We start from the raw sequence: 26,743 nt of genomic DNA on the forward strand, positions 1-26,743 counted from the left end.
GATACCCCCACTGACAAAGACTCCATAGCTTTAACCTCGGACCTTCTATCAGTAGGCCTTTGACAATTAGTTACAGTAATCACTCATCAAGCGGGCCATACTCTTGATGGCTTGTTCACCAACAACAACCACATTGCTCTATCAGCAGTTTCCCACTAACCTGGACAGATAGCTTAGCAGATATGTTCACTATCAAGACAACTAATCACAAACCCCCACACAGCACTTCTCGTCCCACTGTTCATTTTCGAGCCTGGAAGAACATTGATGCTCCGACCCTACAGATAACCCTCTCATCCACTCAACCGGATGACACAACCGATCCACACATAGCCTCTAATATTTTCTCTTGCTGGCTACACAATGCATTCACCATCTTAGCACCCTCTAAGAATATCTTTCCCAACCGGATCTCCCCGTCCACCCCCTGGTTCTTAGAAACCCTCAGACTGGAAAGGCAACGATGTAGAAACCTAGAAAGGCGATGGCGCACACATTATGACAACAATGATAGATCTGCATACAAAAAAGCACTAGCCACATACAGAATGCTTCTCACCACAGAAAAAAGCAGATTTTACCTCGCACAAATAGAATCATCCCAGAATTCCGCTAAACATCTCTTTCAAGTAGTAACTAAATTATCCTGCCCGCCTGTGAGCGCAACCACAGAACCCTCTCAAACACTCTGCAATTCCCTGGCAGATTTCTTCAAACCCAAGGTTGACGACATCTACTCTAATTTCGCATCCAAGGGCACGACTGATCACCCAAATCACAACATAAGCTCCAGCTCCCCCACCACTACATTCTGCAAATTCAGTCAAACCTCGTCTATGCAGATGGCAGAACTAATAGCAACTACCAAATCATGATCCCCCCTCGACTCATGCCCACCTTCCATCCTCAAACCTGTCTCAAACTTAATAGGACCCGCTCTTACAAAAATCTGTAACTCCATGTTCCTCTCAGGTTCCTATCCTTCCATTTGGAAAAAAGCTATCATCAAACCTTTATTTAAAAAAACCTAATCTCGATCCCACAAAATCTAAAAGTTACAGACCCATTGCATCACTTCCCTTCCCATCTAAAATATTTGAAAAAATCATGAACATCCAGTTGTCCCAGTATATTGACCAGAATAACCTCCTGGACGACACACAATTCGGATTTAGGAAGGGTCATGGGACTGAAACAGCCCTCATAAAGGCATCTGACGAAATTAGATTGATACTCGACCAAGGCAGCGCGGCAGTCCTGATACTATTGGACTTGTCTGCGGCCTTTGACACGGTTGATCACACTATCTTGATTGACCGCGTATCCTCAATTGGAATCCACCACAAAGCTAAAACCCTTTTGACCTCTTTTTTATCTGACCGTACACAGTCAGTCAAACTTGGAGGCTACCACTCCCCTGTTTTTACCCTGCCTTGTGGAGTACCCCAAGGATCCTCGCGAAGTCCGACCTTATTCAACATCTATGTGTCGGCCAGGGCCATCAAAGCACATGAAATAAGACTAACATCGTACGCCGACGATACCCAGCTGGTATTGGCTCTACATAATGTTGGAGGAGCAATTGCCGCTAACTTCCAAGAGGGTATGTTGGCTATTAGCTCCTGGATGGCAGAGAACTGCCTACAACTTAATTCCGACAAAACGGAGGTTATGATCTTTGGCAGTCTTACACCCTCATGGTCTCCAGCCTGGTGGCCTTCCGATCTGGGTCCCCCTCCACTACCCGTTCGAAGGTGAGGAACTTAGGAGTAATATTTGATGACAAGCTGTCTTTTGTCAGCCATGCAAATGCTGTCGTTTCCTCCTCATTCTATACCCTTAGAATGGTTAGAAAACTCCCGCCTTTCCTTCTGCCTAGTGCCGGCAAGACCGTCATGTGCACCTTGGTACTGTCCAAGGTTGACTATTGTAACAGACTCCTATTAAATGCTCAGGAGAAAGTCCTTAACAAAATGCAGCTAATCCAGAACGCGGCAGCAAGAATTCTGACCCGCACCCCAAAGTTTACCTCAATATCTCCCATCATTCTTCAAGTACATTGGCTGCCGGTCAGAAGCCGCACTAAATTCAAGGCTTTGTACATCGCGTACAAAGTTATTAACAGTACATGGACGGAGTTCCTAAAAAAAGGACTTCGCACTTACACCCCTAAAAGATCTCTGCGCTCATCGTCGGCCCACCTGCTCACAATCCCGCGTACGAAAAAAGTGGCCTGGGGAGACAGACGATTCATAGTGGCCGTTTCCAGACTGTGGAATACTCTCCTCCTTCACATTAAAAACAGCTCATCCCTGCTGTTATTCCGGAAACACGTAAAGACCTAGCTCTTCAATCAGTAGCCCTACCTAGCGTCTCGTGAGTTGCCTTCAGCGCCGAGACACCCCAGGGTATTTGCGCTCTATATAAATTGCATAAATAAATAAGTAAATAAATGCAACCTTGTTAACTCCGTCACTGCAGGTTTTCTGGCCACAATATTGCCCCAGTGGGCTGATATTACCAGCAATTCAGTCCTTCACTGGATTCACAACAACTTAAATAAAATAAGCATAATGAAGTATAAATTATCAAGGACTCTGGTGCATTCTATATATAAATGTCAACAGGCATTAGATATCATAGCTGTGTCAGAAATAGAACAAGTCACTTTAGAACAGTGCAGACAATCTACTTGCAAAGTTAACCTAAATGGTAAATATGCAAATCTGAATTTGTGTTTGGTACAACTGAATACTTTTCTGTTGCGTATATTGATGGCCACATTGACTCCCCAGTGGCTCAAAATTATTAACATATAAAAACAAAGTCAATTTCAGCCTTTGACATTTCCCAAATGCCAAGGTACAATAGATAAAAACAATATCAACAAATCATAACAATAAATGTCATCACCATTCATATAGTGAAAAAATCCCCATATTATCAGTAGTCCTGAGGCATGTGTTCCAATACCTTACTAACAGCTCAATTGACCCTCAATGAGTATCAAACGCACTTCATGAGGATTTTGATACACATTGAGCGCCAATAGAGCTGTTAGTGAGGTATAGTAACACATGCCTTAGGACTGCTGATAATATATATATTTGTTACTATAAGAATGATAATAACATTGACATGTACTTTGTTTTTATGCATGAATTATTTTGAGACCACTGGAGAGTCAATGTGGCCACCAATTCATACAACACCAATGTATTCAGTTAAAATGAACATGGTGAGAGAAGTATAATAATAGGTGGGGATTTTAATATCCCTTAGAATTTAGAGGTAAATATTAACAGGGGATTCATAACTCAATGTATCCCGAAAATGGTATAGGCAGTGCATAGAATTAAAGAGGAGTATGGAATCATGGATCATTGGTGAGCTTTTTTTCCACAAACAAGATGCTATACTTTATTCTCCCCTCTGTACTGTTCAGCTTTGAGGATAGATGTTTTCTTATCTCAAGTATACCAAGCCCTCTATCAGATCATGCCGCTATGAGCATTGATTTGGGGCCCAATAATAAGACTCCTTTGGCTATGAGGTGAACTTTTAACGGGCACTACTTTTGGACCTATATTTTCTCACGCAAATGAAGGAGCGAGTGTCTTTGTTTTTGTACCAAAATCAACATACTTCCACGTTAGATAACATCTGGCAAGCGTTTAAAGCTACTTTGAGGTTGGAGATTACTGGCTTTCAAATTTTCTATAAGTTAGCAAAGGCACAGGTTATTTATTTATTTATTTATTTTTGGCGATTTTTAGAGCGCGCAAATACCCTAGGGTGTCTCGGCGCTGTAGTTGCAGAACTCTCGGGTGGATGGGAGGTTTAGGCAGGGAACAGCCATGTTTTTAGTTTTTTCCTGAAGTTGAGCAGGGTCGGAGCACACTTGATGTGTAAAGGTAGTGCGTTCCACAGTTTAGCTGTGGCAACGGAGAAGCGTTTGTCGCCCCAATTGGCCCTTCTTGTACGGGGGACTGTGAGTAAGTGCGCTGAGGATGACCGTAGGGTTCTTGTGTGCTCAAGCGGTCGGAAGGCTTTTTTTAGGAATAGAGGGCCCTGGTTGTGAATAGCTTTGTATGCTATGCATAGAGCTTTGAATTTGATACGGCTCCTCACCGGTAGCCAGTGTAGCTGTCGGATGTAGGGGGAGACAGATGCAAATTTGGGGATGGATAGCAGAGTCCTAGCTGCTGCATTTTGCACTGTTTGCAGTTTGTTGAGGACTTTTTGTTGTGCATTAAGTAGCAATGCATTGCAGTAGTCAGTTTTGGAGAATACTAATGTACTGACCAGTGTTTTGCCTGCGTATGAAGGTAGATATGGGATTAGTTTTTTTATCCTTTTTAGTATGTGGAAGGAAGAGGAAACCACCGCATTGGCATGTTGCTGGAATGACAACTTATTATCGAAGATAACGCCCAGGTTGCGTACCTTCGTCACAGGTTCTGGGGGTTGTCCCATCTGGTGGGGCCACCATTGTGGGGACCAGGTAGGTTGTAGCCTCCCGAATGTCATCACATCTGTCTTATCAGAATTGAGTTTAAGACAGTTGGATGACATCCAGGAGCTTATTGCCTTCATTCCCGTTTGGATATTGGCTGCTACCGAGATGCCATCATTGTATATTGACAGCACCAGTTGGGTGTCGTCAGCATAGGTAGTGAGGGAGATTCCGCAGGATTTTATGACCCTCGCCAAGTCGGACACATAAATGTTGAATAGTGTCGGACTTAGCGAGGATCCCTGCGGTACTCCACATGGCAAGGAGAAGGTCTGGGATGTGAAGTTGCCTAACTTCACAGTTTGCGGGCGGTTATTCAGAAATGAGGCCAGGAGGTCCTTTGCTTTGTCTGTTATTCCTATGGCCTCGACACGGTCGATCAGAGTGGCGTGGTCGACCGTGTCGAAGGCCGCAGACAGATCCAGGAGTATCAGGACTGCGGCTCCTCCGTTATCCATCGTGGACCTGATCTCGTCTGCTGCTTTTAGCAGTGCCGTCTCTGTTCCATGGCCCTGTCGAAACCCAAATTGGGTGTCATCCAGTAGATTATTGTGGTGAATATAGTTTGACAGCTGGGAATTCATGATCTTTTCAAAGATCTTTGCGGGGAATGGGAGGCAGGCAATGGGCCTGTAGCTGGCAGGAAGGAGAGGGTCTAGGCTGGGTTTTTTCAGTAGCGGTTTGATTATGGCTTTTTTCCATACCGAGGGGTAGACACCAGATGCAAACATTGCATTGCAGATGGTGGTTAGTGGTGGGGCAATGACTTCCGGGATGAGGTTAAGAATGCCTGGAGGGCATGGATCTAGAGGTGAACCGGATTTGGTTCGGGCGATCAAGGGTTGAATGAGTTCATGGGTGGTAGGTTCAAAAGCTGCAAATATAGGGCCACTATCGGCGGTAGAATGCGAGGAAGGAGTGAGCGACGAGTCGGGTGAGAACGTGTTAAAGATGGCTCTGACTTTGTCCTCGAAGAACTTAGCCAGTGCGTCAGAGAGGGCTTGTGATCCTTCTGACCAGGGTGCAAGAGGATTAGACAGATATGTTACTACTTGGAATAGTTTCCCTGAGGAGTTTTTGGCCTGGTTAATTTGATTAGTGTAGTATGTGGTTTTCTCTGTTTTTAAGAGTTTTTTATAGTTGGAGAGGGCGCTTTTATAAATAATCTTGTCAGGAGTATTAAAATACTTTAGGGATTTGTCTTGGGATTTTCAATCAGCAGAGAATGAATTGTGTTGGTTCTCTAATGGAATGAATTTCAAAAAGAGAGAGTAGGCTAAGAATAAGCTGCAACTGTTTCTTCTGGAGAAGCAACGTATTACTGCTAACACTTATGTTTTTTTTGGATGGTGTCACTTTTCCAAATCTTCCTGATGATACAACATTAAACCTTGTGCATCCACTATCACCATTAGAAGCAGAGGCTGCTTTCCAATCCTTATTAAGACGGAAGGTATCAGGAAAGGATGGGTTCCCTGTCGAATGGTATCAGGCACTGATTATAGAGGAGACAGTACCTTTGACTGCCTTATTTAATAATGTTTTGACAGGAGGCTCTGTACCACCCCTTTTCGAAAAGGCCTGCTAACGTGCTTTCTTTAAAAGGATAATGACCCAAAGGAGGTACATTTGTTTCCTCTAATTACACTACTGACTTTAGACTATAACATTGTAATGAAGAATTTAGCAGCAAGATTGCTGGAAGTGATGCCTCTGTTGATTGAGAAATATCAAACTGGGGTTATTGCTTGTCATCAACTATATTATATAATGCACATTGTTTAGCATAGGTAATTGATGAATGTCTGACTAAATATCGAAATCAAAAATATCGACATACAAAAATATTGGGACAAAAATATCGAAGTCAAAAATATCGGAATCCTATCCCTAACAAGGTAAGTACAAAAATATCGAAAAAATAATATCGTAGTACAAAAATATCGAAATTAAAAATATCGTTTTTTTAAAATGTATTAATAATAATGTTAAAATAATTATAAAATACATATAATGTTACAAATATTAAATAAAAATATTAAAACATAATTAAAAAATTAAAACTAATACATATACATTTAAAATAAATTAAAAACGTAATAATTTAATGTAATTTTATATTTTGTAATTTCATTTAATTGATTTAATTTAAATTTATTAAATTTTTACCCTGTACGACTGTACCCCAAAAACCCAAAACTGACCCAGAACCCTAAAAATACCCCTTTACCCAAATACTGAAAACTGACACTGAAAACTAAAAATACCCCTTTACCCATGAACTGAAAACTGACCCAGAACCCTAAAAATACCCCTTTACCCATGAACTGAAAACTGACCCTGAACCCTAAAAATACCCCTTTACCCACAAACTGAAAACTGACCCTGAATCCTAAAAATACCCCTTTACCCATGAACTGAAAACTGACCCTGAACCCTAAAAATACCCCTTTACCCATGAACTGAAAACTGACCCTAACCCCTAAAAATACCCCTTTACCCACAAACTGAAAACTGACCCTGAACCCTAAAAATACCCCTTTACCCATGAACTGAAAACTGACCCTGAACCCTAAAAATACCCCTTTACCCATGAACTGAAAACTGACCCTGAACCCTAAAAATACCCCTTTACCCAAAAACTGAAAACTGACCCTGAACCCTAAAAATACCCCTTTACCCATGAACTGAAAACTGACCCTGAACCCTAAAAATACCCCTGTACCCATGAACTGAAAACTGACCCTGAACACTAAAAATACCCCTGTACCCAAAATTAATTAATATTATTTAATTACCAATTAATTATTAATTAACAATAACAATAAAGTAAATATATTAGCACATTTGCTGTAATTAATTTAATTTAATAATTAATATTATTTTGCACAATTAATTAATTAAGAATAACAATAAATTATATATATAAAAATTACTTTAATTAATTTAATTAAATAATTAATAATAATTAATTACCGACTAATTAATAATTATAAATATGAAAATAAATTATAATAATTAATTAACTAATTAATAGAAATTAATTACCAATTAATTATTTAAAATATGTACAAACATATATCAATTAATTAATTATTATTAAATTACTTCCCACCCTATTCCCCTATAAACCCATAACCTGCTACAGAACATATTTATCAATTAATAAATTAATTAAAATTATTTAAAATTAATTCTCAATTAATTAATTAATAATTCCTACTAATTAATAATTAATTTAACATAATTAAATTACTTCCCACCCTATTCCCCTATAAACCCACAACCCGCTACAGTAGTAAAAGACAATATTTAATAAAATAACATTAAAAATAAATAATAAAACATAATAAATACAATATAATATACACTAAATTTATTTAAAAATTGATATTAGTAACATCAAAGTTATTAATTTCGATATTATTAACATCGATATTTACAACTTCGATATTACTGATATCATATCAATATCGATATTTAGACTGTCGATATTACTTACCTTCGATATTTTTGTATATCGATATTTAAACTTCGATATTTTTGCATATCGATATTTAAAAATCGATATTTTGTCTGTGTACCGTAATTGATTATTTTAACCTCACAAAGACTTCTGCTGTGGCTCTGTTTACTGATACATAGAAGACTTTTGACCTTGTGAAGTGGGGTTAATTGTTTTGGGAAATGGAGCATATGGGGTTTCCACTACCAGTTCACGGAGGTGATAGTGACTCTGTATCGGTGAGCTTCTGTGGCAGTATCCCTTAATGGTAAGGTCTTGGAATCCTATCAGATTTTAAGAGGCACTAGACAGGGTTGCCCCTTGTCAGCAAAACATTTTGCTCTTTATATTGAGCTTCTTGCTTGCTGCATCCACCAAAATGTAGGAGTTAAGGCAACTTTGCCTTGAACTGCGAAATGTAAAGTGTATGCAGAGGACTTATTGCTGTATCTAGCACCTGAAGGAGAGGTATTTTAAGAACTATTTAGCATCTTTTCACAAATGTCACTGCTCTCAGAATACCGAGTACATTTTTCTAAAATCGAGATTCTGTTTTTTTATGCAGATGTATCTGTTTTGCCTTTAGATCTTCTGCAGGTGTATCAACAAAAGCCTGTCAGGTATCTGGTTATTAGGGTCTCTGAAAATTATGAGGATTTGTTTGAATTAAATTACCCTGCCCTATTTTGTAAGACTCAAACTTATGGGGAAAGTTTCCAATCTCAATCATTGGTAGTATGGTGTTGGTTAAAATGCATGTTTTACTCAGTTTTTTTTTTTACATCTGTTCTTCGCATGCTACTTAATAACTTTTTTCAAAGGCTGAATGGAGTGATTACTGCTTTTACATGGAATAAAAGAAGCCCAAGAATAAGTATAGAAAGGCTGTCTTTGCAGAGGTAACATGTTGGCTTAGCCTTACCACATTTTATGTAGCAGCACATGCGCTGAACCTTGCTAGGTTTCCTGTTCTGAACAAGTGCAAAATGTTCTATAATTTTTGTCTTCGATGCAAATTTAGATCATGAACAAACATCAGTTTCAGTGTACTAAAAGCTCTTTCAGGTTTTTGTTGCAGCAAAAAGCCCTTCATATTCTGCTTTAGTAGGATTTGAGTAATGATGCAATTTATCACTTCATAAAAAAATTTATCATAAAAGTTTGGAAATCCAAAAAAGCTTTGCAGTTGAAGCCCAGTTTATAATATCGGATACCTTCTTTGGCTCCACAGAAAGGCCAGAACAATTCAATCCAAATCCAAGATGTTCAGCTTCTTCTTTCTCATCGAGTAACTTTCAAGGTTTACAGGACAAATGATGTTGCAGCACCAGACTCACATATTCTTGATGTTCCTCATAAGTCTAGTTTACTAAAAAATGATGCTCTATGGACCTACAACTGGAGGTCCTTTATAAGAGGCAAACAATATCTATCTTTGATTGTGAACTTGTTGTTGCCTGTAAGATGAATACGAGGTTGAAAATCTTAACTTTTTTTGCAACCAAAAATGACGGTGCCCTATCAGGAGATTAAGATGGCACAATTTACCCTGTTTGTTTTTTTCCTGTAAATAAGCCTTCAGAGTGCCCTTCTCTTCTTCAGTTAGAGAATATACACCCACAATGAACAATAGCATCAGGTCCATATTATGTGGCACATTCACTTCCCTTTGAGGAGGAACTCAACGTACTTTAGGCTTAGGAAATAGTAGAGAAAAGTCATATTACTGCAATGGCACTGGAGATAGTTTAACCACTACTAAATGTATTGTTATATCTCTCATCTCTTCTGTTAGTGAACAATAACCTACAGAGGCTTAACAATGGCCAGCACAAAACTGTGATAACATTGATATAGAGTGATTGCCTTTTTACCTACAGAATTCCAGAAATCACAGTGTAATGAGAGGCAATGAGGTGAAAAGATAACACCTAATTAGGACTGCCGTAAGACACATGCAATTTAGAAGAAATCTCACACATAGGGTGGAAAGTTAATAGTAAGCCATCAACAGTTCTACTTACTTCAGAAGTCTTTGTAAGTAATTTTGAAATAATATTGGTTGTGGCCCAATACTGATAAATAAATATTCCACAGGATCCACTAACCAGCAAGGCAGGGATACTAACAACCGTTCCTTCTCATATGACTCAATTAAAGACACAAATAACTGTCATCTTAATTCACAGAAGCTCTTATAAAAGGAAATGATCTCACTCCCATTCAGCATTCTTCAAATAAAAAAAGTTTTAAGACATGCCTGCATCATACATCTATCACACAATGTAGACATAAACTAGTATTAAGCCAACATCTCTTTATCACTCTCAATCAAAGGAACCCTCACTGCTCGAAACTGCATAGGCTCTTCTTGAGAAAACAAACCTACAAAATCCTCAGACTGACCAAGCGAAAGAACTCTCGGGAAAGTTTAATAACTTACTCAGAACTTCCTTCTTTCCTTTCATCTCTCGTGTATTCTGTATTTGATCAAAAGTACTAAATCAATACGTTCAGAAAAAGGGCACTGTGATCGAACCAGTTCACCCTTAGTTTCCTTCGTTAAATCTCATTAAAAGAATGTCATCTGAGTTCTTTTGACCCCAATAGTTTCAGCTACCAATTGATGAAAAAGAACCACATAAGTCAATGCATCAAATCCTCCTTGCAGAACATCACACAAGTCCTCTTCAGCCGAGTATTTCAAATTAGAAAGCTTAAGCGCTCATATTAAAAGTAGAAAGAAAGATATCATAAATATGTTTAAAAAAGCACCTACGTCTGTTACTAAAGGAGTTGCCCAAGCCAATTTTGAACTGACAAGGCAACTAATCCGGTAACTAACTTTGACTTGATCTCGATTAAACTGTGCATGGCAAAAGGCAAAATGCAAAATGAGAGAATGCAAAACGTTTCTTAACTAAACTGGATCTTCAGAAAATGTGAGGTCTTAAAGCGGTGAAACCCTATGCAGAGCTGGGTTGGCTGCCAGTGACCATTTGGGTGTAGAGCCTGGCTGTAGGTCAGGCTCTGCAGCCAAAACACCCCCCCACCCCACACACACACATCTTTTGGCTGAAGGCCTTGTGCATCATGGTGTGGCCACTTGTGGAACTTTGGGTGCAGGGTACTATTGGACATGTTATATAATCAAAAACAGCTAAAAAGACCTGAAAAAGCAAATTATAAAGTATAGCTCTAGTAAGTAATGGTTGTAGCACCACACATAGATTTTTTAAACTCAGGAATTTAGTGAAAAAAATACTGTTAAAGTGAAGCTATTGTGGCACAACAAAACCTAAAAAACACAGATATTCATCAGTTTTGGTTACAGAAAGTAACCATAACTCACATGTTGTTGTTCACTCCTATTACCTCACAAATTACATCACATATGACATGTTGAATGACATCATTGATGGCAACAATAAAGACATCTCAAATGGCATTGCTGACATCGCTGATGATGTCACTGGGTACATCATCTTTTGGTACTAATGTTATGCTCCTTTTTCTTTAAGAAGATTATTTTAATTAAATTACTATGTTACTATGTTTTTGCTTAAATACTGTCCTCAATAAAGATTAACTTTAATAAACCATGATAAAAGGAAAAGCATAGACAAAGAACCTTAATTAGTGTCTGGCAGTCAGGAAACTATGTGACAAACTGAGCTGAAATATAATTAAAGCGGATATGATTATTTTGTATCAACACTCAGCATAATTGTACACTGTTTACTAAAGACATCTTCCTTCAATAGCATGTGAAACCATTTCATGGCTTTGATTACACTAGATGTATTAATTTGAAAACTTTAGGGAGAAAAACATTTGCTAAGGTCATGTAATTCACCTACATAATCTGCACTCAGATACCTGTTCTAATTATTGCTCTACTACCATTCTTATTCTAATATAAATCATTATTTTGTGCAAGCTGTGATACCACTGACTCCTCTTTTAGAAACAGTGCAATTAAATACTGAATTCCTGATTCAAATGGAAGACTCCTTGTGAAAATTAATGAAGTGCAAGAATTGAGTTAAAAAACCATAATGGAGGATTCCTATCGAAAATGATGTACAAAATATGAGTTTATCGTTTTAATTAATGAATCCTTGAAAAAGAAATAGAGTCATACCTATAGTATTATTATAGTAAGGTGCGAGAATACATCTCTGATTCCAAAGATGCCTTCTGTCGACTTCTCACAACAACAGGTTATAAAGATACCAACTTCTACACAGTAAGTCCTGTCTACAGTAACTATGGGGATTGTGTAGCAAGGACACTATGGATCACGAAGAACTTATCCCACCATTGTAAGTCTCATGAGTGTCATGTGCTCCATGGAACAGGTAGTCTTTCTTACTTTAAACTGTTTTTTCTCATAGAGCTTTCCTCTACAAACTGATGCTTCCATCATTGTGCCACCTATGTTCAATGCACCTCCACATCCTCATCTGTTCCTGAAGATGCGAATGTTCATCATTTGAATCAGTGCATTGCATAAGATAAACTCGCCACATGTCTGACACAAACACATGCACTAGTTTACTACCACAGAATCACCATCACAACATGACATGTTCACAATAATACTCCACAAAAAAGGATGAAAAAAGAAAAATTAAAGCACTCGTTATCATACTACAACACAACATTCATGATTTTGAGGCATTAAATTGTAATGTAAACATTTTACCACTATTTTATTTTTGTCCTCATTTGCCTGACCCTCATTCCAAAGAAAACGCCAACCACCTTACGTGTCCTTAGGCAAATGGTAAGATCATGATCCTCTCCCACACCCAGACACAAATGCCAAGCTAGCGGGAGACGCTTTCAGGAATATCTGAGGAGGGGGGAGATGTTAGGAGGCAAGCCAATCCCCTCAATACTCCATTAAGGCGTGTTTCAGCCTGTTGGACCAAGTACAATATTGGACGGAACCACCAATAGGACCATGGAGTGTATAGGCATAATTATCAGACCAGGGGAAAAAATGAATTAAAAAAAAAACAGAAATCCTGGCGAAAGATCTAGCTCCACTGAACCAGCAAATTCCAAAAGGTAAGTGTTACATGATAATTCCAACAGTAAGGTTACGTTTGCTGCAGGATCTGGCCAGATCCACCTTTGATGTGTCATATAGGGACATTAGCCAGCCTGCATGCGATGGTGCCTTAGAGTCGACCCTACATTTAAATATCTGACGTCTCGCAAGGAGAATTGCCTAGAACAGGAAGGTCTTTGCAGGCCCAGTGACGTTCTCATCCAACCCAAAAATTATTAGTGGCAGCGTAAAAGATAGTGATGTTTTAATAATCGAGTCCAAAGTGGCCTTTACTTCTTCCCAAAAAGAGTTAATGAGGGAACATTCCATAAACATATGGACGTCGGAGGCTGCGGGGAGGTTACACTTATTACAGCATTTTCCTGACTGAAATTTGGATAGCCTTTGAGGGGAAAGGTGGGCTCGATGTACTGTAAACAGGTGATTTCGCCTCAACCAGGCTGGCTTGACAGCTTTATACAGGAGAGTGAAAGATCTTGTCCATAAGTCTTCACACTGAAGGCCCATGTCACCTCCCCACTGCTCGTCGGGGAGAATGAACTCCCCATCCACCTCCTCCAAAATGGTCCAATACCAAAAGGCCACTTCTTTACCCCCAGCTAGCCTCTCTACCAGCTGTTGTTCCAGAATACTGCTCCTCCCCAATTGGACCTTTTTCCTGATCAACTCCTGGGACCAGCTAATGAGCTGTACATATTTAAATCTAGATAGAGCTGGGCCGACCCTCTCATATAACTCCTCCCATTCTACCAATAACCGTCCTGCTAGCAACTCGCCCCATCTTAGAATCCTTGCCTCCTTTACAGGAACTGCTAGACCGTCCTTAAGACAGAGGGGGAGGCCCGGGGAATCCCAGATTGGGGCGGAATTTGAAAAGTAGGCCAACCCTATTCTTGCTTTATTCAGCACCCAAGCTTTTGCCAATGATTGTAGGATCTTTAACCTCACCTTTTTAAAAAACCTCTGATCCCTGAATTTAAATAGGTATCCGTCGATTGGCAGATCTGCCCCATTTAGCATGGCCTTAAACATTCTCCCATTAGATGAGCTTGATGGAGTTTTCAGCAACATCCTAGAATGTGACAGCTGAAACGCCCATGCGTAATATTGTAAGTCTGGCAATGCAAGTCCACCCTTTTCCCTCCTCCTTCTCAATTTCTTGCAGGCCAGCCTGGTTGCCTTATAATTCCAGACAAAAGAATGTATTTCCTGCTGACATTTTTGAAGTTGTTTAGAGTCAAAGGCTAGTGGAATGGTGTTAAAAATGAACGTGAAGAGCGGAGGAGCGGCGGACAGGTGGGGGGGAGCGGCAGACAGGCGGGGAGGAGCAGTGGGTGGCGGATGAGGTAGGTTATTTATTTATTTAGGAACGGTGAGCAGCGGAAAAATGAAGCAAAAATGAAAATCGTGAGCAAGAGGAAGCAAATGGAGCATTACAAAAGTGAGCCAAACGGTGCATTACAGGAGGAAAAAGTTACGTGTGCAGGTTACAAAGGCGTACATCATGAGCAAGAGGAAGCAAATGGAGCATTACAAAAGTGAGCCAAACGGTGCATTACAGGAGGAAAAAGTTACGTGTGCAGGTTACAAAAGCGTAGAAAGTAAACATAGAGGTATAGGAGGAAAAAGTGACGTGTGCAGGTAGCAAGAGGAAGCAAACGGAGCATTAAAAAAGTGAGCCAAACGGTGCATTACAGGAGGAAAAAGTTACATGTGCAGGTTACAAAAACATACAAACTAAACATAGAGGTATAATACTGCAATATATGGAAGGAAGGCTCCGGTGGACAACGTCGGGGCGGGCTGGGACCCTGAAGCCTAATTGCTCCCGGACAACGTCGGGACGGGCTGCTAGTAATAAATATAATGTAAATATCAGTCTCCATTCTTTAATTTATCCTAAAAATCAAAACAAATGTTTTCAAAACAAGTGTTGTCATCAGTGATGTCAGCAATGATGTAGTTTGAGACATTGTAAATCATGCGATCAATGATGTGGTTTAACTTTATATGACAAATGTCAGATTTGAGTTCAAGAGAAGTCCATGGCAGAGAAACTAGTCATAGATATTTGACCTAATCATAACTGGTGAATCACAGGGATTTTTAGGTTTAGTGTTGTAAGAAAGCAGTGATCAACAAACTAATAGTTGAATACTTCAAAGTTTATCATGGTCCCAAACTGTTCCTTTGCTGCAAGGTAGATCTGACTGTGAATCAACAAAGAGAAATCAGCATAAATGTAATACGGTGATTAGAGATTTTAAAAATGTATTTAGGATTACTGGACCACACTAATACTTATTGTTTCCTTATTATCAAAACACACAATACAGCCATGAGACAGTGTACTCGATTTGTCCATCTGAATGCAAAATGCTTTGGCACTGTATTAAGATGTGACCATATATGCAATAGACTGGAACATTCTCAAAAAGATAGACTTCTACCTATCAACCACAGCCACATCATGATGTTTTTCAATGTAAACACAAAACTTGCTGAAACCAGTTCTTAATAAAGGTCATGTCAATGTGGATTTCTTTCATAGTAGGTCACATCAGATGGTGATACTGCAAGGGCCATGAGCTTGATTTACATGTTTTAAATGCCCTATTCAACATCCCAGCTGGCTAGTATGTTGCATAATGGAAACATAATGTGCATACCACCTGCGAGTCGCCCTTCAGTGAAACAACATACGTATCCTCATTACCAAACCCTTAGGCACCATAGAAAGATATAAGGTCATCACTGCGTAGTCGTTTATTGCATTTTAAAGCAGAGTAATCTTTTGTTGTTCTTAACTGCAATGCTTGACCATTTATTCAAGGCATAGATAAACCAATCAACACACATGTTAGCCAAAAATGGTAGGTTATATCCATTCCAAGGAATACATTTTTGCAAAAGATATAATTTACGTTCTAAGCAAGGCCTTAGCCAACCGGATATCAATACACGCACTTTGGTAATGAATCCCCCTGTGCTTGCTGTGCCAGCAAGCCCCAACATGCACTGGTTTTATCCATAGTAACTTTCAGTCCTCCATCCCAGAGAGAGGCATCACCACAAGGCACTGCTTACGCCTTGGGCCCAACGGGGTTCCTGAACACCGAACACCCCCTCCAAAGTTTAACACAAAAACACCGGCATCTCAGGTAGGGCAGGAGAGTCCAGGACCACCAGCAGGTCAGTCCTCCCTCCCGCCAGCCCGGAGTCCCCATTGAATACTCACCCTGTTCCAGGGCCAGACAGTCCATGCCAAAAAGGAGTCCACACCATTTTTTGTGCCCGGGACCCCGCCACAGGGCGAGGAGCTTCCTGGCACACTTGCCCTCCCCCCACCTATCACTTGCTCACCAGACCCTCCTGCCCTGGACCCTAGAACCGACTGGATGACCAGTTTGAGCCCTTTGTTAGACAAATGCACCCCATCTGGTAGGTACAACTCTGTTTTGGATGCCTGTATACAATATGCTTGCACGTCCGCAGGGGTGATCCAGTCAATAACTTAGGGACTGACTGGTTCACCGCCTCCCCCACTAGCCTCACTACCTTCAGAAAACAATGGGAACCTAAAGAGACCCTCTCTTCATTACATACGCTATTACCATTCCTTGGCACCACCCAGTACCGTAGTCAGATTCATGCCAACGTGGATGTGCCAGTGATACCGGAAGATAATCCTTGGGCTGAACCAAAGGTGATACTTCTAACGAACTTGAATTTGTCAAGAGAAACAATGGTTGCCATACGTGGATTGCTGCCTGGGCGCCTAGCCTTGTGTGTAGAAGTTGCAGCTGGCAATACTACCCACCTCTTCCTGACCTGGGTGGGCGGATTTGCTGAATGTCACCCTTAGTAACAGGGGACCTTATTACCGCTAGGGCCCCACTATGCACTTACTGTGTCTATTCCTTCTTGGGGGAATAACAGGTGATCGGATTATCGCTGGGGTGCCAGGCCATGCTGGACATAACTAAGCACTTACCATGACTATTTGTTTCTTGGAGACAATAGCCTCCTTGCTGGATGGTTTACCTGAATGTGCACTAACTAAAAAACTACCCATCCACGATCTGCGAGCCACATTGCACTCACCCTAGCCCGGGCTATCTGGGAATCACAGACACCTTCGTTGTACAGTCCTCCATCACGCAGCAGATTTCATGGGCACCTGACGATAAACCTGACCTTATACTGACTGGTACAGCATATTGCCTGACACATATTTTGCTCCACCTAAGATTTACCGGAAACATCTGAAGTCCCCCCTGACCTGCACCATGTCTCAAACAATTAATAGTGGAAGCATACCCACGATGGAGTGATACTCCTCCCACATCCTGAACCCTCTCCAAGTTAGATGGTATCCCTGTAAAACACTATTTCTGGAACTTGCTTATGAGATGCCCAAGGGTAGTCAAGCGCTTTACAAATCCCATAAACATAAACATAAACATAAACATTAGCACTATTAAATGACTGGTCGCTAGCATACTGCAAGCATTTTTGCCTGGGGCCATAGATTTGGTGCCTTAATGTAACTGAAGGCCACCCATGGAAAAGTTATAGATCGATAGTCTCAAGGGGGTGCACCATACGATCTTACATAGACATAACCAACACCTGGGAACCTCTGTGCCCCTCCACTATTTGGAGGAGGTGAGGGCAGTCCACCAAGAGAAATGATGGTAGGCCCTGTGTAGCCCTCTCAATTGTTTCTACCCGCTTGCCTATGCATCTCAAATGCATGTCGCGCAGCTCCACCACACCGGCAAGTGCATGTACTAAGGCAGGCCGACACCACTCAAAATTAATCAACTGGTCCAAAGGCCACCAGGTGCCGTAGCTGTGTACAACACCATGTCTTTACATCCTGTGTGCAAGAAATGCATCCTTAAGTGCAAAGGCTTGCTAAACACCTACTTACTATGTAGAAATTCAGGTTGCCTTACCAATGCCATCCGGAAGACCAAGCCAGAACCAGTAGCCTTTCACCCCTGAATACTGGCACCCCTGAGCTCTTCCGAGCGCTCGCCATGCCTGGCACCGCTGATGACCAAATACCTTCTGGGTCCTCTGGTCCATTTCCTGCGACCAAGTTGCCACCACCGTAATGCAGTTCACCTCTCAGTTATTGTGGGCCTCGATATCATGTAAAATAAATAGAGATTCATATGTTCAGTGCACACTGTAATTGTCATAAAGAACAAGCTCACATACACGCTAATTGTTTACTTCATGACTGCTCTCTCCTTTTATAGTCCACACAGAATCAAGCCCAATCTCAGAAACAATAAAAGCCACTGTAAGGAAGGGTAAACCTCCTCCTGTTGTGCAGCCCTAGGGGAGGTGGCGAGAATGTGCAATTCATATGTGCATGTATTGGAAGTAACTGGAGGAAGCTAGTTGTTTTGCAGGTCCTGTACTGTGTCGTGACTCATTGAAGCATATGGTGATTAAAGCAGCGAGCTCCGTCCATGCAACTGACCACCTATTTTGAGACATCAGCAGGAAAGGACATGACAAGCCCAGTTGTCATTGACCTCCCAGAGGACCAACTGCTCATCTGGTGATAACTTATCCTGCCTCATGGTTTATCGGCCACCGCTATTCATGAGCACCTACTCACCTAAGCGGTAAAGTAGGTATTTTACCCCATTAATGTTTACCATTAGCACACCAGCTGTAACCACATCCTAGCTAATAGTCAAGTGCCGCCATCTACTGGCATTAACTATCCCTCATCTCCCCTTAGAAATGTGTAACCTGACTGCATTGCTGTGAGACGTTACCTTACGATTGCATGGTATACCCAAAAGGTGCACCCACATAGAATGTTCTCCAAACTTCTTAAGTAAAAGCTTTCTTGCAACTACCTACTTGCTTTCTCCCGGTCTTTAAGTGCCTCCGAAGAGGTGGCTTTTGCTGTAATAGTAGGTAACTCACGAGAAGCATGACGACCCAGAAGCTTGAGAGCTGGATACTGGGTCCCTAGATGACCAGTGGTAAATCCTTTCTTACTGTGTCATCTTGTGTCGAGAGTGTTGTTAAACTCCTCCCAAGATTTATCCCAAGAATGAGGATGTAGCATGGCCATAACCCTTGCCAAATAGCAGGGGAACACCCTGTCGGCCAAAGGCCCAGTAACACAGAATGAGGAAAAGGGGGCAGATCATGAATTTGTGCCTAAGTGGCTCCAGGCCCTCCCCCTGACCCCAAAACAGAGGTAAAGAACTTGGGGGTGTGGTTCGACTCAGCCCTGAACTTTGTCGGCCACACCAAAAAAATATCTGCCACTAGTTTTGGTATCTTGCGTAACCTGCGACCTATACTAAAAATTTTTGACCCCTCAGTTGTTTATCCAAGCCACAATCCTTTCTCGCATAGATTATGCCAATTCCTTACACCTGGGAGCTAATCAAGCGGAAAAAAACGTCTGCAGCGTATCCAAAATGCGGCAGCAGGGGCCCTAACAGGGCTTCCCCGGTTTGAGTCCGTAACCAACACTCTGGTAAAATTGCACTGGCTACCGGTGGAAAAAAGAATCAATTTCAAGGCCCTGTGCTTGGCCTTTAAGATCCTAAAAAAATCTGCACCCCCCATGTTATGTCATCTTATAAAGCATTACACTCCCAATAGATCCCTCAGATCAGAAGGACAAAACTTGGTCACGATTCCTCGTGTCAGACTCGCCCGCACGGGCAGACGTTCCTTCCAATATATGGCTGCTAAACTATGGAACGCACTACCACTGTGGATTCGAAGCATAAATTACCTTTTATCCTTTAGAAAGGCAATTAAGACCCACTTGTTCTGCTAAGCTGACCCTAACGCTTGTGGTATGTTGCGCTCTCTCCTGTCTGGTCCAGCGCCGGGACGCCCCTTCGCTGGGGCAGCCGTTGCACTATATAAGCAGCTGTAACATAACATAACATAACAAGATACCCTGATAAATCTTCACTAATCAATCTGTTTGGTGCACATTCACTTCTCACTTCAACAAGGGCCATGTGATATTGGTCGGCACTTTACATGAGCACCTGATACTTTATACAAGGACTCCTGCAATTTTACCGGAACAGCAAGATTAGATGCCAGTAAAGTACATCACTTGATTCCGAGCCGACGCAGGCACGTGATGCTCATCCCTCGGCTCCCCTCTGCCAAATCATTGCTTTTACCCTAAGCACTGCCTCTAAGGCAAAGACAGACCTGATCACACCATTTAACTAGGCGGGTAAGTGAACTCACGATTTCATCTGCAATAGCTCATCATCTCCGCACATTGCCATAAGTAGGCCGCTGTAAACTTAGCGATGCATCTACCTACCAAACCTTACCGTTTTGATAAAAGGTTCCTTCGGAGCAAACCATGCAAACTATTTTCCACTGAGTGTGCCATACTACCGGGGAACACATTAAAATGCATCCATTACATTCCCGGCTTTGCAGTCACCCCTCTGGATTCGAGCCTATGCCCAAGGTTTTCCTGCGGCATGCTGCCTATGGATAAGAGCTCTACAGACACATATACTCTGCCTTATGGGATTCGAACACCCCTAGCTATCATTGGGAGAGCAACACTCCACCGTTGGACAATACCTGTAGCAGCTGGCCCCCCCATGGCTACAATCTTATCGCACCCGTATACACCGGATCTGAGCAACTGCCTCAAAACAGCAGACCTGTTGTTGCCCCAGGATACCAACTTACATCTGCACCTAGTGTATCCGGTAATGAAATGGGCTCTGTATTGGCACAGATTTGGCTCTCTCATGTGTCCAAGTGCTGCAACTGCAGGCTTCACTTTACAGCGTGTTAAATAACAGTATTTCACAAAGAGAAACACAAGCAAGATTTTGAATTCCTATACAGATCTTTTATGCCTTAAGTTCCTAATTCTAGAAAGCGTCACAGTTCTGGTATTAGAAATTCGACATCAGGTCACCCGAAAACGTTCTTGCAAGCAAATAAGTAAGGTACATCATAGCGCTTTTCACTAATGTACTGATGCACAAGTCTGAATTCAGTATTCACTAAATGCACCCGAAGGCCGAAATCCTCAGTTGAGGAGACATTGGTACTCTCATGATAGCTTGGTATCAAGGGCGGGGAAGTTTCAGTGTTACGCCCATCTACCATTTACCCCCGCAACATATAGCATGTTATTGGGTAAAAAGAACGGTGCTCCTTTGTTCACTAACGCCATGCTTGACACTCTAAATAGTGAGCAAGACTCAAGCAGGGTGGGAGACATGGTCGACATTTGTAGTGCATTATCCAAATTAATTTGAGCCTCCCATTGGTGGGTGTGTCATATGGAAAACGGAGAAGGGAGTTAGCGGTTGCGCACATCGCTTCCGTTAAAGCCCCTGAAGAGAATTATATGGAGCTTCGAAACGCGTCGGGCAGATCCATTACGGAGTGGCATCTACAAGCGGATCCCCGTCTTCACCTACACATAAATCAAGCTGCTGCTCGTGTGCTACTCAAAACTGTGGACAACCTTGGAGCGACAATATATATATATATATATATATATATATATATATATACATATATATATTAAATCCCTCCCAAATACCTGACTACGCTGTGAGGCCCTTTCCTTTTCTCCTGTGCCACAAACCAGCCTACTTGCATCCTTTTCCCACTGATAGAGCTTCATACACCACCTACCGAGAAATCCACCCGATCATTGTGGCAGCACGTGGAGCAATGAGTTTGAGGAGCATGGGAATGCTAATGGTGGAGCTCCCAGAGACTGTGCCAGGAAGAGGAATAAGGATGACAGCAGATGGGACACGACGATCTCGCAGCGGGGCGGTTTTCTCGACTGCCAGCGTGGGTTCAATGTTTCCCCTGTTCAGAAATGCCTTGCTCGGGAGTCTGGCGCTCTCTGGTGACTGGGCACTGTGGACGCAAAAAAGCGGAAGCGGTGAGGATGTCTCGGCACTTGCAATTTTTGTTTATTAGTCTCCCGCTACCCCATGTTTGTGTCCATTTTTTCAAATACAGTGCTAAGTGCGATGAAAGACATTGATGTTTTTTTCTCATTATTTCTTGAGTCACAAGACTCTTTATATTACCCGTTTTTATTACGCTGACTTCTCATGGCCCTGGCATCATGAACTATAGATGGAGACTGGTTCTGAGAATATTGCCTAAAACTGTGTAATTTTTGCTAGTCCGCCCCGCGGCATTATGGGATTGGAAGTCTTTGTGATGATGTGAAAGTGCACCGGGAGGCGGACATTGCATGGAGAAATGACACACTTCGTGTTTCCTCCTTACTCCTTTGTATAATTGTTTACAGCATCAAAGCTCCCGGCCTCTGTTGTACGTTATGGATACAGATTAGCAATTTCACCGGGGTGCAAGTAATCTCCAACTTTGGCCTCATATTTATCGGAAGCAGCATGACAAACTTTTTAAATACTTGTCTTTTTCATTCTTAAAATAGCCATAGCACGTGAGCATGCATTTCTAACTAAATGTGTATTGTATTATTACATAAAGGGCTTAGGATTCTAGAGTGATTGGCGCCACCGTTTCGATTTTGCCTAAAATATATTTTCTTCCCCCACAGTCCGATGACAATATCTTTCTGGACAGCTGTTTTCACACGCATTACGCACAGTCAAATGTAACTAAGCCTAGTGATTCAGGATGATGGAATGTCTTTTTCAATTGACCACATTATTTGATTCAAGAAGCATTATGGCATTTCATACTTTGTTTTACTAGTTGGATTTCGCTGTTTATAGATGCCAGCATTATGCTTATACGTTTTGCATTCATACGTGTTTTGCGCACAACAGTATTTCCTTGATGTCTATGAATAACTTAAAGGGGGAAGGGCTATATAGACTCTCAAGTTCATGGCGCCAATTAGATTGATAAAGGCTTCTGTGAAGCCGAAACGCGTCTCTCTAGCCATGGGATCGTGTGAGACCTGATTTATTAAAGAAAGCCATACCTTCACATCTTCGAGTACGTGCCTTCTTCTTTGCTGGAGTGGGATGGAGCATGCATATATATATATATATATATACATATATATATTAAATCCCTCCCAAATACCTGACTACGCTGTGAGGCCCTTTCCTTTTCTCCTGTGCCACAAACCAGCCTACTTGCATCCTTTTCCCACTGATAGAGCTTCATACACCACCTACCGAGAAATCCACCCGATCATTGTGGCAGCACGTGGAGCAATGAGGACGCTGAACTTACTCGTTGTAACTTGTTGCTAGTCCGCCGCCTCAGGAGTTCCTGGAAAGGACAAAGAGGGCTTCCTTCCTCGTTCGTGCGGCTTTTATCCTTATCGAGGGGCGGAAACTTGCCTGCCCCCCCTTGATGACGCTGAAGGGTGTCCGCCTACAACCCTTTTCTCTTCCGGCCTCCCCTCGTGTCCCACCTACTGGAAATGATGAAAATAATACTGTAATACTGGCTCCTGCCCGAGATGCCACTAAGGGCGAAACGCACCTAGGTGTGGGTGGCGCCGCTCATTGTTTGGACTAATTCTAATAACAGTGACCAATTTCAGAATTCAGAATTTACCGAACTGGACAAAAGCATTTACTACATGTACCAAGATAGACAATCAGTATTTTTCTGTCTTGCACACTCACTATGGACACCCTCTGGTTTCCCACGTAGTTGTATGCATTTGTGATTCATGTTACACTCGTTAGAGTATGGTTATACAATAACAATATGTCAAAACATCTTGTAGATATTAGTTTCAAACAATTATGTATTTTGCAGTGATGACAGCTAACATGTTTCACATTGAAGTGCTTTTTCCAGACTTCCTCCCAGTTGCAGATTGCCTTTCACAAAGACACCATTGTGTGCGCCTTAGTTTTTTCAAAATAATCCTTATGCGGAAAACTATTGTGATCTGGAAATAGCTAAGTGGTGCACAATGCAGACAAACTACTGACACGTGTTACTTTTCACTATATAGTGGCTTCATTCATTTTCTTCCTACTGTGCGTCCCTTTGTTTCACATCAGTGACATCAGTGCCTGCAAAGATTACCAGTTAGTCACAGATTTCACTGCAGACTATTCAATGGCAGATTCCTGATATTACCTAGTATACTTTAACCTCCTTTAACTTTGTATATCAGTCTCTTATTGAAGTGACCTCTATAAACTTCAAACAGGCTGGGTGAACACTGGACCATACATAAGTTGAAATGTTATGAACTGTAAAAAGCAGAGATATTCACCTTCTAGAAAAAACAGACTAATCCCTATGTCTGCAGCGGAACAGATACTTTTTTCCTGTAAAAGAAAGTGTCCTCAAAACCTCAAATGCATATGGAACCTATTATCCATCCCTAATGATTATGGACCTGAATGCACTGAAAAAATAAATGCAGAATTTCTTGCACCTAAGGGATATTATAGTGAAGCACATGCCACTGCTCGATTAACCTCTGAATTAGAGTTGTGCAAAGTTTTCTTTTGTGAACGTTCTGCATTTTTTGCAAGCACTATCATTTCAACCTGTATTTTGAAAAGTTTTCTACAAGTACATTTTCATAGTAACGGTTTGACTCTCACATCACTTTCAAGCTGGTTCCAAATAAAAAATCTCCACCATCAATTTTAAAGCTACAATGAAAATTGTTTTAACTCATGGGAACGTGGCATGTCCATGTTCAAGACAATTAAGCACTTATAAGGAAATGTTGCCTGTTCATGTTTAAAAACTTATGAAAGTGCATTGATGTAGGAATAGGGGATACCTTCATGTACTAAAGGTTACCCAATAACCAAATTTGTATAAGACTTTGCTAGTATAATTCAAATTTTAGGACACCCTGTTCCGGATTCGTCCTTCCATGAAATTTAGCTCAAGGCACAACCTACTTTTGATCGGTCCGATGACTGAAATGAATAGTGTATCATACATAGACATAATAACAATTTCAAGCAACTAGATAAATGTTCAAAGTGAATTGCATGGTTAATAACGTTGCTATAGTTCATTCTGCTCCTTACCTCTAATTCCTGGAGGAGCTATGCTTCACCTTTGATAAAGACTACACTAACCCTCACAATGTTGGCTGTGAAAGCATGTTTCAATATCAATTTGCAAATTGTGCATGGTTAAAAAAAAACATAAGAGTTATAGCAAGGAAATGAACATTTTTCTTAGTGAAGTTGTAAAGAATGATTTTATGAACTCTTTATGAAACTTAAAAAATAAAAACTGCAAGATCAGGTAATCTAAAAGTCGTTATTCATAAATAGTGCAGAGAATCTTGAGAATTAGAAACACATGCATGAAATATTTTTACTCAGTCAGTCAGTCAAATTACTTCATTTGATACATATAATATAAGATCATAAATGTACAGATGAATACAATTTAAGACACAAATCAATCAGTGCAGAATCAAACATTAAGTCAGTATAAAGGTAATAAAACAAAGTTATAACAATCGAAATTAAAAAACAATTAATAAGAACTGTTTAAAATTTATTTGCTAGTATTATACAGCTGCGTGATCTTCCATGGATGAGTTAAAAAGGATGCCACTGAGAAGCAAACCATAGGATTAGGCAGGGATTGTAAAAAGAACATTGCTACATGGCATTGTTTAAAGTGAAATTTGTCCATTAGGGGCAGAATAAATATTTTGCGAGGTTCCCTGTAAAATTTGCAGAAGAAAAAAATATGTAGATTTGATTGTGCAGAGGTACAGTAGCAGGGACAAAAGGGTAATTTATTTATAAAATAGATTCCTGTAGGGTGTTCCAACATACAAGGGATAAAGTTCAATTGGAATCTGATTAAAAAGAATCTATGGTATGAGTTTGTCACTGTAAAAAAATATGACATTGTTCCTTGCTGAGCCTTTGGACCTTCAAGGTATAATTTTACCAATACCTTTGCACAATTTGTTTGTAGTCTGGCATCTTCCCTTTGTTTAAGAAAACAGGATTTAATCTCCCGTTTGGAATTGCTCAAACAGTCAATAGAGGTAACAAATAAGCGCTCTAAACCTAAGGAGGAGAGAGTAGATTTGATATAAGAAATCCATGGGATCCAATGGACATTTTCCATGGATAAACAGTCTTCAATTTGTGTTCGGATAATGTGAATAGACTTCCTTCTCTAGATAGAGTGCCATAAGATAATTGGTGCCAAAGAGATTGTATCAGTCAAATATGGGACCTCTAATTCTGTGTGAATAATAAGGTTGGAGCAACTTTCGAGGAGGCCCACTAGTTTTTTCCAAAAGATGTCCTCTATCACTTGGAGGGCAGACGGGTTGGTATAGCCCCATATGCCTGTCCCATAGGTTTCTACCAACACTGATTTAGCTAGATAGACCTTTTTTACCATGTCAATAGGTTTCTCCCCCAATTTTTTGATAAATGAGTGGAGAGCAATGATACTTCTCTTAAGTGAAAACCCCCTGGCATATGGGACCATGAATGTTGCCTATCAAATGTTACACCTAGGTAAGAAAAGGTATGGGTTATTTTTTTCCAGAAATATAAAAGCTTGGAACCTTCCTGTCCTTCCGGCCAGAGATTAGGATGAAAGACTTTGCGCCATTAGTTTTAAGCCCTCATTTTTGCATGGAAGTTACATAAGTGTTTAG

General features: G+C 40.9%; 1 long non-coding RNA gene across 1 annotated transcript in view; it reads right to left on the bottom strand.

Moving 5' to 3' along the window:
* LOC147674011 (uncharacterized) overlaps positions 1–23,388 on the bottom strand; it is a 62,674-nt gene extending 39,286 nt beyond the window's left edge. Inside the window, exons 1-2 of the long non-coding RNA XR_015302533.1 lie at positions 23,347–23,388; positions 18,063–18,252 (exon numbers count right to left, since the gene is read on the bottom strand). This is a non-coding gene — a long non-coding RNA (uncharacterized LOC147674011). The remainder of the gene's footprint in view (positions 1–18,062; positions 18,253–23,346) is intronic.
* Positions 23,389–26,743: the final 3,355 nt, after the last annotated feature.

The sequence above is a fragment of the Lissotriton vulgaris genome, chromosome 12 (genome assembly GCF_964263255.1).
Source record: "Lissotriton vulgaris chromosome 12, aLisVul1.2, whole genome shotgun sequence".
Lineage (NCBI taxonomy): Eukaryota > Metazoa > Chordata > Amphibia > Caudata > Salamandridae > Lissotriton > Lissotriton vulgaris.